At 35.3% G+C, this 10,299-nt stretch overlaps 1 long non-coding RNA gene across 1 annotated transcript; it reads left to right on the plus strand.

The window, feature by feature from the left end:
• The first annotated feature begins 790 nt into the window (after positions 1–790).
• On the plus strand, positions 791–1,935 carry LOC132915691 (uncharacterized). Its single transcript, XR_009659938.1, has 4 exons — positions 791–853; positions 934–1,108; positions 1,189–1,407; positions 1,687–1,935. It is a non-coding gene; the product is annotated as an uncharacterized LOC132915691 (long non-coding RNA).
• The last annotated feature ends 8,364 nt before the right edge of the window (positions 1,936–10,299 follow it).

The raw sequence follows: 10,299 nt of genomic DNA on the forward strand, positions 1-10,299 counted from the left end.
TCGCATGTATATACAAGTTTCCGGTGAACCAAAATAAGAAGAGAAACCTTTGTTTGAGTTAATGAATTAAAAACTATTTGAAAGTGATCTGTGGAACAGTATAATTCAGAGAGATGAGGACGGAAGTTACAGAGTCACAACCTTTCAAAAACTTAAAAGAATTATTCGATAACGTGGGTAACTTGAAACCATGGCCAGAAATTGGAGAACTACGAGATTCAACTGATTATGTGTACAGTGGTTTAGAAATAAGCGCAGGAAGAACGCGGTTAGAAAAATTGGATAGAGAAGTACATCCGAAAACGTTGCTCTGTCATGATATGAAAGGTGGCTACCTAGAAGACAGGTAATAGAAATCACTATATTTATTAATTCATATATTATACATAATATACCCGTGATTTTTCAGATTTATATATGGATCAGAATCTTATGGTTCTTACCTATTTTATCACTGGAGTGTTATTGACACTTTTGTGTATTTTAGTCATCATTTCATAACTGTGCCCCCTTTTGGATGGATTAATGCAGCACATAATCATGGTGTAAAAGTTCTTGGTACTGTAATTACGGAAAGAGAAGGTATCTGGGATGTTATACTTGAATCTCATGAAGAAGTAAGAAGATTTGCAGATGCACTAATACTTGTTGCAAAATTTTATAAGTTTGATGGCTGGTTATTAAATATTGAAAATACCATTAAAAGTGAGCAAGTTAATAATTTAATTTATTTTGTAAAATATCTAACAGAAAATATTCATGAAGCAATTAGAAATTCTGAAATTATGTGGTACGATAGCGTAACCAATGAAGGAAAATTAAATTGGCAAAATGAGCTTAACAGTAAAAACATGTAAGCTTATTACACTCTTATACTTTTACAATTGTTTCTGTTTGTAAATTTTATTGAATGTTCTAAGTACAATATTTCAGAGATTTCTTTTTAAACTGCGATGCCATTTACTTGAATTATAACTGGACGAAATCAAAATTGAAAAACAGTTTGGCACTAGCAAAAACTCACAGTCGAGATATTCATGATATATATGTAGGAGTTGATGTTTGAGGTAGAGGTTGTCCTGGCGGTGGTGGATTTAATTCATCATATGTAATTACAATATTACTTATTTTATTGTAGCATATAATATAATATCGTTTAATATTTCATTAAACCATTATAATCTACAGGCTTTACAAAAAATACGACACGAAGGACTTTCTGTTGCACTTTTTGGTCCAGGTTGGACTCACGAATTTTTCGGATCTAAGACATTCCAAGAAGTAGAAGATCTATTTTGGGCACAGTTGTTTCCTTATTTATATGTTCATGTACCTATCTACGAAGAAGAAGTATTCAAAACATCATTTTGCCGTGGCAGTGGTAGCATGTATTATCGCTGTGGTCAGGTATGTCAAATTTTGACAAACACATTATTTTTAACAAACTGAATTTATCATAAAAGATATAACTTAGAAAACACGAAGTTGGCACCCTGCTGAGGGTAGCCACCCACATGCTATATTTATTTTTATTTTATTTTTTTTATTACCAATGAGATATAACACTTTACCAAATGTCCTTCATGACAAATTGTAAAAACCAAAATAAACCATATATATAAAAAAAAAAAAAACTGAATTTATCACATGAATATATTATAACTGAGATGCACACAGTTTATGCAGGCACTATATGAAAGGGATGGAAAAAGATTTAAACACAAACCATTTTACAATTTATCCCTGCAAAATCCACAAATTTCAGTACCTATACCGCACATGAAATTTACATCATCGCCTCAACTTCCAGAACCGAAAAGTGAAAACGATCGAAGTGAGTGTTCAAAAGAACCGATACAATATGTTTATGAAACGAGGAAGAATGTTATTCGAGTATTAAAAAATGTTGTAAATATTGAAAATAAAATGCCAATGCATCGAACTGTCAGAATTTGATATCTTTGCCCACGGGGATAAGACCACTGAGACAACAGTAACAACATAGAGATCGTTCTCCAGACCATAAATAATAATAATCTTTAAAATTGCTACAAGACAAACACCGAATCTTTCGCACCTTAAATCGGCTGAAGAAGCGCTTCGGCACTCTATGTTACTCTATCCCATCGGTCATCGAACACGGCAAGGGATATAGAGCCATAAAAATGCTTATCAGTAAGGCCTCTGATAGATCCCGAGTTCTCTGCACTCAGAGAATTAAAGATTCCAAAACCACGTTTCCGCAAGTAAGACGAATGCTATACCTCTTGATCGGCGCCCTCAAATTTTCTTCGGACGATTCTCACCGTCTTCCATAGTTGAATAACCTCCTCGTATGACAGAACAGAAGATACATCGTTACTGGTACCAAGTCGACAAATAAGTCCACCTCGTGACGTCTCCGGTACCGCCGGCTTCCCAGAACTTACTAGTAACGCGATGACATGCCAAGAATAAGAATAAACGTCTACGCAACACGTGCTTCTGTTATTCACGATCTTGTGTCGTTTCTTCCTTTCAAGTTATAAACTGTTCTTTGTACAGGTCTTTAATTAGTATTGTGCTTGCGTGCTATTTCATCACTTCAAACTTGTTAAACTTTTATCACTCGTTCCAACAGCATTTGTTATTTGTATGTAGCGAAGCATTCTTTATCCGTTCTCCTTTCTACCGCGCGAAAAGTTTCGTGAATCCCACAAGACTACTGGGGACAAATTTTGGAAGTGTGCGCCGAAATGTGTATGATGATCTTCTCAGATTCCCAAATTTCATAATCTTGAAAATGCAGATTTTCGTTGAGCCGCTGGAACAGGGTCTGTACCTTCACCTGAGGAAACAGGGCTAGTAACCGCTCCGGCTCCGATGTCTCAGAGAATTATTTCACATCGGTAGATTCGTTAACGATTCAATTTAAGTTGCTGAATGGGATAGGTTATCAGGCTTCGATATCTTCAACGCAGTACCGATATAGCTATAGCTCCCGCAAAGATGCACATTCTTCTTCTCCTTGATGCTCAATGATCTCTTGGACCAGCATACTTTTCTAAGATATGGAAGATGGGGAAAGTAGTTTCCTTGCTGGGGAAGGATAAGAACAAACCAACAAACCAAATCCAGCCAGGTACAGATCAACGAGTTAGCTGTTTGCAGAGTATCCATTAGTAAGGTCTTTGAGAGTGTGATACAGGTAGTCTCCTTGTATCTTTAACGGGTACCCTTACCTCGATTAGAAACTCATACAGGGCCCGGGTCCCCGGACAGGACCAATCGGGGTCGGGATCACGCCCGACCGACGCACAAGGCACCCAGTGCACTTGCTTCCTTTATTAGCTAGGCCTGGCAGGGGCTTTCGCTCGTCTAAGGTAAAACGGGGCCACCTTCCCTTAGGCCCTACCGTCTCCCGGGACGGTTCCGAAGCAGTTGGTACGCTGCTCACCCGCCGGCGTAACCGTTTCCGGAGTACGAGTGGGGAGGCTCGCACCCGGGGGACCGGCCGCCTAACCAGCATTCGGCTATGAACCACGCCACCACGAGTCCATACCCAGTTTCGGACGAGCAGAGGGGTCGCTACTCCCTCCGGGCTAATACTCATCCTGCCCGTGGTACCAGTTTATGTCACTGGTGGGACCACCGTGTGGATGTACGACCACGTCACTGCTGGCACCTGCGACCTGCTAACAGGGCTCTCAACAGACCAAGAAGGGACGCTCGCAAGCGGGGACCTGCGACACTTTTGTGCCCAGGGATTTATCCCGGCGGTCCCCTCATTCGCGTCAGGATCGTGGGTGCGCTACTACCCATGACCGCGTAGAGAGAGCATGGCCGCACTTAAGCGCACGCATACTCCCGGCGATCATCCTTGTGGAGTACATAGGGACTCACGTAAGCGGAACGCTTGTTCCGACGGTCCCCCTGGCTGCGGGAACGTGGGTTTGCCAGTCCCCATAGGCTCACGCCCTCCCTGCGTGTAGAGTGTGATACAGAGACTCATACCGTTTCATTGTAAAGAGGCTGCCATTCCTCCCGATCAGCAATTTGGCTTCCGGGTCAAATACAGTAAGGTCCACGCCATAATAAAATTCGTGACAGGCGTCTGCTGGTAGCAAAACTCTACTCATAGTCCTGGAAAGGGATTTTGAGATGTTTCGATCGAGCGGTTTGCTATAAAAGCTGATACGATACGGTTTCTTTAAACATGCAGTTCAGGTGATTTGGTCCACAATCTTCGAAATGTGTCTCATTGGATGTCAAGCTCGAATATCGTCTTCGGAGTGAATAACGGTCTGCAACAGGGAACGTTCAACACCTCCATCCTGTTCAATTTGTATTTTAGTCGTGCTTCGAGCCTCTTCCATCTGAATAGCGACTTTAACCTATGCGCGTTAGCATTTGCCAATGGCCTCCTCATTTACGCGACGGGAATGTATTCATCCAAAATTAATTCCAAGCTACAGGAAATTTTCGATCGAATTATGGTTTGCTGTGGTAACTGAAAGTTCCGTACATTCTCGCTGATTTCTTATCACCGGCAATAGCCCCTATCCGTTCCGCATAAGAAAATGGTCAAATATCCCGGTATATATTTGTATTGCAAATTACAGATTACACAGCACGTTAAGACGCAAATGTAAAATAAATCAGAAAAGACTATTATAGCAAATAAAGGTTCGGTCCTCTCAAAGCATCTCTGCGTAAAATGTAGCAAATTGGGGCAAATCGGAATGAGATATGAGAAATGCACTGTTTACACAAATATTAAACGTTGCTATTTTATCGTTTGTTTGCAAAGGTGTATCTGAAATGACTGGCATTTCCTTGAGTCCAATTCGCGTTAGCTTTTCCTTCTGACATGCATCGCAATTTTTGATACAAGTCTCTACCCTTTCCATTAATCCTGATATTTTCTATTTTTCTTCAATTCTTTGATAAGTTTTTTGTACTCCCAGGTGTCCTATAGTTTCGTTATGGTTTTCACATAGAATTGTATCTACTTCTTCTTCTGTCGACTCTTTTATTGGTTCCCATGCAAAACTTAATCTTTTGTATGTATCATTGAAATAAAGAATTATGAGTTTCAACTGAATTTTTACAATTTACCGACCAAGCCGTACAAATATACTGTGATATAGCTTGTGAAACTGTGTGACCGTATGTTCCGAAATCTCTGCGATACAATGTATTTGATTCGTTACACGGGCTTTCCCATCCAGGGATACGCACCACGCAAAATTTGGTGACGACGCGTTTCGTTTGGCCGTCGATAAACAAGCATTGTCGAAACAGGGCACGGCAATGTATCCCCTGCCAGCGATGTAAGGTCACCAGGCACATATCCACGCCCGTTGTAACATTCAAAAAACATATTAACCAATCAACAATATACACAGAGACATTATCGTGATGCAATACCACGTTTTGGCGTACCCTCGAAAATAAGAACCGATCAAGGACGTCAATGTGAATCAAAACTATTCGACGAATTATGCAAGCTGTTCGGCATCAAATACCATTGTAATGGTTTTCTACTGCTTTCCTTTTCAATAATGAATATCATCTATTCCTTTTGAAAAGGTTAAACTGTTAATATGACTTCAAACATGGTATACCTTGCTCCATATCACATTGATATATAGAAATATATAGCAATATAAAAAAATTGAGATTTTAGATAATTTTGTTCTTATAACACTTGGTATAGTATTAACATCATGCACAATACTGAACACAATAGAATCTAGTTAATTAATATAAATACTGAAGTATTTATATATAAAATTAAACAAGCATGAAATTTGTCTTTTGCATTTGAAATTTGTAAATAATAATTAGGAAAGGTAATGAATAAATGGAATTCATCACCTTTTTTAAATGGAATAGCGCATTCTACAATTAAGAGTGGATAAAAGAAACGGACTTACCGTGGCAGCATGGCGAAGAATTTATAAAGTCTTGACTTGCTCAGAAATCAATTTCAATCAGTAGACTCTTCAAATAATTTCCTAAAATATTATAGTCAATTAGAAGAATGAAGTAACTGTCGAAGTAAGAGCTTGAAGAAAACTAATATTAAAAGAAACAGAAATAAGGGAAGATTTGCATGCGAAAGGATGCGTAAGTGTTCATTGACAAAAATCAAATTAACTGATAATATAATTAAAAAGTGAGAAAAAAATATCGTCCCGTTCATGTCAGGGGCATAAATGCGGGATTTTTCATCTAATTGTTTCTGTATGAACTGAAGTATCCATTGAATGTCTCCCTTTCCTCTTAATTTTATGTGACGATGACATATATAAAGTCGACTACAAAGATGTTGGGTCACCAGCATAATTTTGTCTTTTAAGCTCTATATTTTGAGTAAGTGTGCAATTATATAGAAAAATGTATTGAAGTATGTTAGAGTATAATATAGAAAATCTATGAATACCAAAACGACTGATTTATTACATATGTTTCAAGAAACATCAGAAAAATGCAAAATTTTATATCACAAAAATTTGAGGCATTTTATTACTTTGTTACAAAGTAAAAGTTATGCCTCCGGTATAATTCTTTAGTATTTCGTTAGATATTCTTTATTTTTAATTATTTCTCTTAAACGATTGATATGTATAAGTTACTTTTGTGTGTGTGTGTGTGTGTGTGTGTGTGTGTGTGCGCGCGCGCGCGTGTAATTGTGTGTGTAGAAATATACTATAAACAAAAGATAAGAGTTAGATTTCATTTGAATCATTGTACCTGTCGCTATAAGGCTGCCGGCAACTAATTCAGACGCGTACGTTGTCACAGACGCACAATTATAGGCAGAATTCACTGAAGCGGTCTCGACAACTTTTTGCGCATATTGGAGAAACTATGGCCAAACGGCAATTATATATATAGACAAAAGTTATACAAAAAGTTAATTTCTATAACATATTCAGAAATCATCGAAATCAGTAAAGTGGAAATCTTTGAAGGTAGTTTCCGAGATATTATTAAAAATACTTTCGATAGTGTACATTGAACTTTGCCAATATAAACGTTACTAATATAACCGTCTTAAAGCAATATTACGATACGTTAAACACTGTATGTAATTAAATAAACAAAACAGTGTACCGCCTAAATCTTTCTCACGTTAAACTAAACTTTAGTAACTACTAACTAGTAACTAAACTTTATGCAAGTTATGTCAGACTTCAAAAATACACAACCAATGCATGCTTTTGAACCAATGGATTCCTAAACATAAAATCGTTATATTTCGTTTTTATCCATCGAGTACTACCAAAAAACATAAAAAATGTTTGCAAGAAGGCGATGATCTGAAAGCGATATTGCACTGCACGCTACCAAGTGTAAATCTGTATAATACGGAAGTAGAATCTAAAACATTCCTTAAGTGAGCAAAGTTTCAATAACCGATTTTACGTAGGATATCCTGTAGTAACGAAACCAATATCGCTATTGTGTTATATTCGTCGTTAAGTATAAATAGTACGAATATAACCCCTTTCTGTTTCTGGTTCTTTTTAATATGTGGACTTTTCAAAATGGCTTTTAACACTGTTAAGCTCGAATTATAGTTTTACTCAACGAATACTTAAATCTTTAATGGAAAATACGAAGAGGATAATCTTGCAACTCTTGAATACAGTTCTACAGAAGAAGAGATACTTTTAAGCTATTAACCAAGTATAGTGGTATAACATTCTAGCAGTGTATAACAATATACTGCCAGAGGATCAAGCATGATTCGAAACTAACAAATTCTGCGACTACAATATTTCTAGTGCTGGAGATTAAGATAACAGGAATAATGGTGAAACGAAAGCACACTATTATTGGACTCAATACTTTATAGATGTGTATTTTGCAGACAATGTAATGAGAAGGTCAGGAAACTTAATACATTTACATGGTAAAGGCGGCATATTTTAAAGTTATTGTATGCAAAACCTCCTTGAAAAGATAGATAAGCTAAAAATATTAATATAGAGCAAAAAGGAAGAAAATAGAGAAATAAGAATGAAATAAATGAAATTCAATGAAGGAGGTAGCGCCTATTAGCAGACCACCACTGGGATCTTGGTTGTTGTTGTTCCATCGAACTATTATGTTCACAACAGGTGTACACAAGTTTCGAATGCTTTCTGCACAAAGGATTGGGATTATATATAATATATGTGTGGCAGTTTTTTTTTTTTTTTTTTTTTTTTTTTTTTTTTAGTATAACATTAGATTGATATAAATTATTTCATAACGCTGATTAGTATTTTTGCATTAAATTTCAAAATTTCAAAATTTCAAAATTTCAAAATCGTTACGTCATTTTATTGTTTTTCTTAAATTAAGTAACTTTAAATTGTAACTTTTTTCATTGATTCTTTACAGTCGCATCTAGCACTATAACAACTTATTAGCCACTTAGTTGAGATCATAGAGTTTTATCATTTTTGGGAAAGATTGATCCGTTGTAAAAATTTCAGCAATTACGTTTGATTAAAAGTTTGCAAGCGTTAGAATATTTTTTGTATTAATTCAAAGGGAAAAGACAAATTCTTTATTCGACAACTTTTGTATTTCCGATTTTAATGTTTTAAGAAGTAAGCAAATGTTGCATGATAAAACATGTATCTTAGTATTATTGTTATCTTAACAAATAGATAAATTTTCCACGATGAAATATACATTCCAATATATTATTATTATACTTATATAACCCTATATACGATTTACTTTTATATATTAAAACTTAATTGAATCATATTTTAATTGTTATCATGCTAAAACACATTATAATATAAATCGATTTTAATGTTTCTCAGGTTTGATTACCTTGGTATTCGTCGTTCTACTGTCGCCCTTCAAGTCTCTCGGCCAAGGTTTGCAGATGTGCGTAGGCGTAGTTGCCAGTTTCACAGGACTTGCTGGTATTTTTGATGCGTTGTGGACGCCGCGCAACAAATTTTCCGGATTTACCATTGCTTTCCTGGTATTCGACCTCGTTAGCTTTGCCCTTTCGCTAACATCTTTATTTGTGATCGTCGTTCACATTTACACAAACGTACGTATTGTCTGTACTTTCACCGGTACTGTCCTTTCCTATTTCTTTTTCTCTGCTGAACACTATGTTGCACTACTCAAATGTTAATTACTATTTTTCTACGTTACTTTTGTTTTCTTTTCCTTCAGTTAAATTCTTCATTATTTAATAATCTATATAAAATAAATCTATAAATTTTAATATGTCATCTCCATAGACGATAGCACAATAAAATAAAATAGATATAGCATGTGGGTGGCCACCCCCAGCGGGGTGCCAGCCTCGTGTTTTCCAAGTTATATCTTTTATGAAGATAGACATTTATACTAATGTGTTTTTAAATACTAATACATTAGTTAAATTACATATTCCATAAACAAATGTAATCGTACGTGTAATAAAACTATTTATTATTTATCTGTTGAAAAATATATAATAAACGTAAACATATTGAGTAATAAATATATAATTTTATTATACCATATAATAAAAATTATTCTATATTAATTATTACAATAAATTATTCCATATTTTATATTCTAGTGATAATAAAGATTATATATCTATAAATCGTAAATATATATTTTACAATATAATATGCACTAAAATTCCTTGTTGAAGATAATTACCATATTTAAAGTCGAAAAAGGTTCATAAAATGCCAAAATTTATAGAAAGTCTAAGGTGATTAATAACCCAGATTAATGTAAATAATCAAATGTAATTGTCGCTAATGACCTCGTAATTAAAGTAACATCAATCATTAATAAAATGAAAGTACCGTATGCCATTACAAATTGCAAAGACCATCATTTATAATATACTTCTAGTATGTTATAATTTTTTTTTGTTTATGATTGTCCAGTGAATCTTCTTTTTCTCCTTTTTCTCCTTTTTCAATCTATTTAAGAATAATCGTGATATATCTTTGTTCTCTAACACTAATATCTTCTTTCTAATTCTTCCGAGAATTTTACGCAGTTTACATGTCTTTTACATCTCTTGTTATTTATCAAAATTGATAAATGACAAATTGATAAATGATAAATTGATAAATGACTACGAACCATTGTCTTTTTACAGAATACAGACGGTATAGTAACCTCTATAAACTATAACTGGATCATGTTATTGCTAAACATCGTTGAGGTATTGGCCGACTTCATCCTGGTGCTACTTAGCTGCCACTTTTATTCCGTCTTGTATCCGAGGGTATACAATTGTTTCCAAATAGACACAATCGACGATATACGAAACAATAATGAAATGCA

This window comes from Bombus pascuorum, unplaced genomic scaffold (assembly GCF_905332965.1).
Source record: "Bombus pascuorum unplaced genomic scaffold, iyBomPasc1.1, whole genome shotgun sequence".
NCBI classification, from domain to species: Eukaryota; Metazoa; Arthropoda; class Insecta; order Hymenoptera; family Apidae; genus Bombus; species Bombus pascuorum.